The sequence below is a fragment of the Eptatretus burgeri genome, chromosome 9, assembly GCF_056783735.1.
Source record: "Eptatretus burgeri isolate ZD-2024b chromosome 9, Ebu_testis_v1, whole genome shotgun sequence".
NCBI lineage: Eukaryota > Metazoa > Chordata > Myxini > Myxiniformes > Myxinidae > Eptatretus > Eptatretus burgeri.
The window spans coordinates 31,307,448-31,315,299 of record NC_140969.1 but is presented as its reverse complement, the minus strand read 5'-3'; positions in this window follow the sequence as shown (position 1 = coordinate 31,315,299).

Below are 7,852 nucleotides of genomic sequence, written 5' to 3'. Positions count from 1 at the left end.
GATTTGTAATAAAAACTCGCATCACAAAAATGGTCTTATCCTTCTTATTACTGGCAATTATTTCTGTTATTAATGTCAATATTATTTTGTAATAATGGTCATATTATTGTGCATATGTGATAATGTCGTTGTTGTTATTACCTCCGCCATCAAATGTGGATGGAGGTTATGTTTTCACCTTTGTCTGTATGTGTGTTTTGTCTGTGAACAGGATATCTCACAAAGTTATGGACGGATTTTGACGAAACTGAGTGGAAAGGTTGGGTGTGTGACAAGGACTAATTTGTACGATTTTGATGGAGATCCGAGAATTTTGTAATTTCTTAAGAGATTCTTCACTTTTGAGAGATTAGGCCAAAACGATATATGGCATGACATTTCAAAAAGCTAGAGACCAGTTATGACGAAACGAGGAAAATGAGTGTTCTTTTTGCTCCGTCATTCTGAGTGAGTAGTTCGTGCAAAATAATTATCTGAGTGAGTGGTTCGTGCTGTGACATTCTGAGTATGTTGTTTGTGCTCCGTCATTCTGAGTGAGTGGTTCGTGCTCCGTCATTCTGAGCGAGTGGTACATGTTCCGTTATTCTGAGCGAGTGTTTCGTGCTCCGTCATTCTGAGCGAGTGGTTCGTGCTCCGTCATTCTGAGCGAGTGTTTCGTGCTGAGTCATTCTGAATGAGTGGTTCGTGCTCCGTCATTCTGAGCAAGTGGTTCCTGCTCGGTCATTCTGAGCGAGTTGTTCCTGTTCGGTCATTCTGAGCGAGTGGTTCCTGCTCGGTCATTCTGAGCGAGTGGCTCCTGATGAACACGCTTCCGACTGCCTGAGAAGTTCCAGGGTGCGGGGGGAATTTGAGAATATCCTGAAATGTTGCAAGGAGGTCTACGAACAGAAAATGAAGGCAGACACTCAAATCTCCATGACAAAGTTCTTTTAAAAAAACATCCCAAGTGAATCAGCCTCCATTTCATCTTCTGAGCCTTCAATCTCAACTGGACAGCCTGCCTCACCTGAATAAGCCTGTCAGAAACAATATGTACTGTATCCACCCCAATCATGGTGACACTTATTATAAAGTAATTCATTTTCATGTTTTTGTTACCTCTGCCACCGAAGGTGAAGGAGGTTATGTTTTCACCCCTCTCTGTTTGTTTGTTACTTGCAAAATCGAAGATTTTTCAAGTATATTGGTCAGTCGATTTTGTTATTCTGTCGGTCTGTTTGTCACTCGCCTACAGGTCACAATTCTAAACCGATCATCATGAATTTTACCAAGTTGGAGAGGTAGTCTCAACTGAGAAACCTATTGATTTTGAGGTCAAAGGTAATTTTGAGGTCAAATTTCTAAAATTGAAATTTGAACAAGATTTGCATATTGCATCACTGAATTGGGAAACCAACTATTTTGAGGTCAAAATGTCAAACATCGATGTCAAACTTCTAAAATCATCAATTTTCATCTGATTAATCTGAAAAATAAGCAGCAATTGCAAAGTGCATCACTAAATTTGGAAACCAGCTATTTTGAGATCAAAAGGTCAAAGGTCAACTCAATGTCAAACTTCTAAAATCAATTTCAATCTGAAAAATAATCAATTTTCTTCCGATTGACCTGAGCTTTGATGAAGATTATCAATTTCAATCTTAATGAAATGAACAATTTGGTGTATCCAAGGCACACTTTGGAGAGAGAGGTAGATTTTGCAATTATCATGCTCTGCACGGTCTTTTTCTTGTTTGTGTGTTTGTTTGTCTGTGTCTGCCTGTCTGTCTGTGTGCAGGCTGTCTCAAAACGTTTTGGACAGATCCAGATGAATTTTGGTGGGCAGGTTGGGTGTGTGACGAGGACAAACTGATTAGATTTTTGTGAAGATCTGGATCCGGATCCGACAACGAGAATTTAAGTGATTCTTCACCAAAGAGAGATCGGGCTAAATTAATATACAGCACGATATCTCAAAAAGTTGTCAACGGATTTGGATGAAACTTGGTGGACAGGTTTGGTGCATGACCACGACAAATTGATTTGATTTTGGTGAAGATCCGAATCCGGATCTGGATACAAGAGTTATTTAATTTTTTTCAGTGATTCTTCACCATTGAGAGATCGGGCCAAAAACGATATAATACTGTATTGCATGATATTTCAACAAGCTCAAATGAGCTAAGATCCTCGTCCTCTTAGTGATGACATCATAGTTATTAGTTATGTATCAGGTGTGCGGTAAATTATCTCGAATGCCCTATTCGATTCCATCTGAAGTATTCAAAAAGCTTGTGTTGTTTATGCGATTTCCATTGCGATATTATGGCGTCATAACTTTTTTCTTGGAAGAATTTCCTCAATCTGAGATGATTACTGTCTGCGTGTGAGCTTTCTGCGTGAACATGTCAAGTTTCAAGATGTTCTGATGAAAACTCTTGGTTGTGAAACAAAAAATTTCAGAAAATAGTGATGACGTCATAAAACGAATATGACGTCATTGTGATGCATCAGATTTGTGTCAAATCATCTGTTCAAATGCCCCGCTTGATTCCCGCATACAGAATTCAAAAAGCTTCCCTCGTTTCGGAGATAATGGTGAAGGTGATTTCCATCAGCAGTGATATGACGTCATAACTTTTTTTTCGAGGAAGAATTTTCTAAATCGGAGATGATTACTGTCTGCGCATGGACTTTATGCATATACCTGTCACTTTTCACGAAGATCCGATGAAAACTCTGGACTGTGAAACAAAAAATGTGAAAAAATAGGAATGACATCAAAAAAACGGATATGATGTCATAATGATGTATTATTATTTGTGCGTTAAATTATCTCTGCTAATGCCCAGTTCCATTCCCACAAACAGAATTCAAAAAGCTTTCCTGGTTTCAGAAATAGTTTGTTGGACGATTTCCATTAGCGGAGACATTATGACGTCATAACTTTTTTTCTCGGATGAATTTTCACAATCGGAGATGGTGATTGTCTGCGCAGGGTATTTTTACATATATATGCCAAGTTTCAGGAAGTTTAGATGAAAACTGTAGGCTGTGAAACAAAAAAGTCCACAAGAAGAAGAACAAGAACAACAACGATCCGAAGTAAGACTTAGAGATCCTCCACGAGGATCTAAAAATGTATTGGGCCCAATATGTTCTCGTGGATCAGGCATAATGTGGTGGAGGGATGCGCTCCACCGAGTGCCCTTCAAATTCTCTCTGCTTCCCTCTTTGCAGGGTTAGCATGCTGAGCTTCCTTCTGCAGTTGTTTTTCTTCTCTGTTTGTTTGTTTTTCTGCAAACGTGAGGATGAGGAAATGACATTATATTCATGCATTTGGAATACTTCTGGCATCTTGTTGAATAAGTAGGGCCAATTTTTATACAATTTATCAAAAATTCATTTTTTTACATAATTTCCACAATTTTTTGCCAAAAATCTATAATTTTCTCCAATATATATATATATATATATATATATATATATATATATATATATATATATATATATATATATATATCTATCTATCTATCTATCTATCTATCTATCTATCTATCTATCTATCTATCTATCTATCTATCTATCTATCTATCTATCTCTCTCTCTCTCTCTCTCTCTCTCTCTCTCTCTCTCTCTCTCTCTCTCTCTCTCTCTCTCTCTCTCTCTCTCTCTCTCTCTCTCTCTCTCTCTCTCTCTCTCTCTCTCTCTCTCTCTCTCTCTCTCTCTCTCTCTCTCTCTCTCTCTCTCTCTCTCTCTCTCTCTCTCTCTCTCTCTCTCTCTCTCTCTCTCTCTCTCTCTCTCTCTCTCTCTCTCTCTCTCTCTCTCTCTCTCTCTCTCTCTCTCTACCTCTCTCTCTCTCTCTCTCTCTCTCTCTCTCTCTCTCTCTCTCTCTCTCTCTCTCTCTCTCTCTCTCTCTCTCTCTCTCTCTCTCTCTCTCTCTCTCTCTCTCTCTCTCTCTCTCTACCTCTCTCTCTCTCTCTCTCTCTCTCTCTCTCTCTCTCTCTCTCTCTCTCTCTCTCTCTCTCTCTCTCTCTCTCTCTCTCTCTCTCTCTCTCTCTCTCTCTCTCTCTCTCTCTCTCTCTCTCTCTCTCTCTCTCTCTCTCTCTCTCTCTCTCTCTCTCTCTCTCTCTCTCTCTCTCTCTCTCTCTCTCTCTCTCTCTCTCTCTCTCTCTCTCTCTCTCTCTCTCTCTCTCTCTCTCTCTCTCTCTCTCTCTCTCTCTCTCTCTCTCTCTCTCTCTCTCTCTCTCTCTCTCTCTCTCTCTCTACCTCTCTCTCTCTCTCTCTCTCTCTCTCTCTCTCTCTCTCTCTCTCTCTCTCTCTCTCTCTCTCTCTCTCTCTCTCTCTCTCTCTCTCTCTCTCTCTCTCTCTCTCTCTCTCTCTCTCTACCTCTCTCTCTCTCTCTCTCTCTCTCTCTCTCTCTCTCTCTCTCTCTCTCTCTCTCTCTCTCTCTCTCTCTCTCTCTCTCTCTCTCTCTCTCTCTCTCTCTCTCTCTCTCTCTCTCTCTCTCTCTCTCTCTCTCTCTCTCTCTCTCTCTCTCTCTCTCTCTCTCTCTCTCTCTCTCTCTCTCTCTCTCTCTCTCTCTCTCTCTCTCTCTCTCTCTCTCTCTCTCTCTCTCTCTCTCTCTCTCTCTCTCTCTCTCTCTCTCTCTCTCTCTCTCTCTCTCTCTCTCTCTCTCTCTCTCTCTCTCTCTCTCTCTCTCTCTCTCTCTCTCTCTCTCTCTCTCTCTCTCTCTCTCTCTCTCTCTCTCTCTCTCTCTCTCTCTCTCTCTCTCTCTCTCTCTCTCTCTCTCTCTCTCTCTCTCTCTCTCTCTCTCTCTCTCTCTCTCTCTCTCTCTCTCTCTCTCTCTCTCTCTCTCTCTCTCTCTCTCTCTCTCTCTCTCTCTCTCTCTCTCTCTCTCTCTCTCTCTCTCTCTCTCTCTCTCTCTCTCTCTCTCTCTCTCTCTCTCTCTCTCTACCTCTCTCTCTCTCTCTCTCTCTCTCTCTCTCTCTCTCTCTCTCTCTCTCTCTCTCTCTCTCTCTCTCTCTCTCTCTCTCTCTCTCTCTCTCTCTCTCTCTCTCTCTCTCTCTCTCTCTCTCTCTCTCTCTCTCTCTCTCTCTCTCTCTCTCTCTCTACCTCTCTCTCTCTCTCTCTCTCTCTCTCTCTCTCTCTCTCTCTCTCTCTCTCTCTCTCTCTCTCTCTCTCTCTCTCTCTCTCTCTCTCTCTCTCTCTCTCTCTCTCTCTCTCTCTCTCTCTCTCTCTCTCTCTCTCTCTCTCTCTCTCTCTCTCTCTCTCTCTCTCTCTCTCTCTCTCTCTCTCTCTCTACCTCTCTCTCTCTCTCTCTCTCTCTCTCTCTCTCTCTCTCTCTCTCTCTCTCTCTCTCTCTCTCTCTCTCTCTCTCTCTCTCTCTCTCTCTCTCTCTCTCTCTCTCTCTCTCTCTCTCTCTCTCTCTCTCTCTCTCTCTCTCTCTCTCTCTCTCTCTCTCTCTCTCTCTCTCTCTCTCTCTCTCTCTCTCTCTCTCTCTCTCTCTCTCTCTCTCTCTCTCTCTCTCTCTCTCTCTCTCTCTCTCTCTCTCTCTCTCTCTCTCTCTCTCTCTCTCTCTCTCTCTCTCTCTCTCTCTCTCTCTCTCTCTCTCTCTCTCTCTCTCTCTCTCTCTCTCTCTCTCTCTCTCTCTCTCTCTCTCTCTCTCTCTCTCTCTCTCTCTCTCTCTCTCTCTCTCTCTCTCTCTCTCTCTCTCTCTCTCTCTCTCTCTCTCTCTCTCTCTCTCTCTCTCTCTCTCTCTCTCTCTCTCTCTCTCTCTCTCTCTCTCTCTCTCTCTCTACCTCTCTCTCTCTCTCTCTCTCTCTCTCTCTCTCTCTCTCTCTCTCTCTCTCTCTCTCTCTCTCTCTCTCTCTCTCTCTCTCTCTCTCTCTCTCTCTCTCTCTCTCTCTCTCTCTCTCTCTCTCTCTCTCTCTCTCTCTACCTCTCTCTCTCTCTCTCTACCTCTCTCTCTCTCTCTCAACCTCTCTCTCTCTCTCTCTCTCTCTCTCTCTCTCTCTCTCTCTCTCTCTCTCTCTCTCTCTCTCTCTCTCTCTCTCTCTCTCTCTCTCTCTCTCTCTCTCTCTCTCTCTCTCTCTCTCTCTCTCTCTCTCTCTCTCTCTCTCTCTCTCTCTCTCTCTCTCTCTCTCTCTCTCTCTCTCTCTCTCTCTCTCTCTCTCTCTCTCTCTCTCTCTCTCTCTCTCTCTCTCTCTCTCTCTCTCTCTCTCTCTCTCTCTCTCTCTCTCTCTCTCTCTCTCTCTCTCTCTCTCTCTCTCTCTCTCTCTCTCTCTCTCTCTCTCTCTCTCTCTCTCTCTCTACCTCTCTCTCTCTCTACCTCTCTCTCTCTCTCTCTCTCTACCTCTCTCTCTCTCTCTCTCTCTCTCTCTCTCTCTCTCTCTCTCTCTCTCTCCCTCTCTCTCTCTCTCTACCTCTCTCTCTCTCTCTCTCTACCTCTCTCTCTCTCTCTACCTCTCTCTCTCTCTCTCTACCTCTCTCTCTCTCTCTCTACCTCTCTCTCTCTACCTCTCTCTCTCTACCTCTCTCTACCTCTCTCTCTCTCTCTCTCTCTCTCTCTCTCTCTCTCTCTCTCTCTCTCTCTCTCTCTCTCTCTCTCTCTCTCTCTCTCTCTCTCTCTCTCTCTCTCTCTCTCTCTCTCTCTCTCTCTCTCTCTCTCTCTCTCTCTCTCTCTCTCTCTCTCTCTCTCTCTCTCTCTCTCTCTCTCTCTCTCTCTCTCTCTCTCTCTCTCTCTCTCTCTCTCTCTCTCTCTCTCTCTCTCTCTCTCTCTCTCTCTCTCTCTCTCTCTCTCTCTCTCTCTCTCTCTCTCTCTCTCTACCTCTCTCTCTCTCTCTCTCTCTCTCTCTCTCTCTCTCTCTCTCTACCTCTCTCTCTCTCTCTCTCTCTCTCTCTTCCTCTCCTACCTCTCTCTCTTCCTCTCCAACCTCTCTCTTCCTCTCCAACCTCTCTCTTCCTCTCCAACCTCTCTCTTCCTCTCCAACCTCTCTCTTCCTCTCCAACCTCTCTCTTCCTCTCCAACCTCTCTCTTCCTCTCCAACCTCTCTCTTCCTCTCCATCCTCTCTCTCTTCCTCTCCAACCTCTCTCTTCCTCTCCAACCTCTCTCTTCCTCTCCAACCTCTCTCTTCCTCTCCAACCTCTCTCTTCCTCTCCAACCTCTCTCTTCCTCTCCAACCTCTCTCTTCCTCTCCAACCTCTCTCTTCCTCTCCAACCTCTCTCTTCCTCTCCAACCTCTCTCTTCCTCTCCAACCTCTCTCTTCCTCTCCAACCTCTCTCTTCCTCTCCAACCTCTCTCTTCCTCTCCAACCTCTCTCTTCCTCTCCAACCTCTCTCTTCCTCTCCAACCTCTCTCTTCCTCTCCAACCTCTCTCTTCCTCTCCAACCTCTCTCTTCCTCTCCAACCTCTCTCTTCCTCTCCAACCTCTCTCTTCCTCTCCAACCTCTCTCTTCCTCTCCAACCTCTCTCTTCCTCTCCAACCTCTCTCTTCCTCTCCAACCTCTCTCTTCCTCTCCAACCTCTCTCTTCCTCTCCAACCTCTCTCTTCCTCTCCAACCTCTCTCTCTCTCTCTCTCTCTCTCTCTCTCTCTCTCTCTCTCTCTCTCTCTCTCTCTCTCTCTCTCTCTCTCCAACCTCTCTCTCTCTCTCTCTCTCTCTCTCTCTCTCCAACCTCTCTCTCTCCAACCTCTCTCTCTCCAACCTCTCTCGCTCTCTCTCACCACTCCCTCCCACAGTGTATTGCAACATTTTGTGAGGCATTGCTCTTCCCACTTCCACTCCCTTTCCTGACATGAGATTTCCCTTTTTCACCCACTCCTCGCTTCCCTTCCCTCCTCTCCCCGCCCCTTCCGCCCCTCCCTCCCCT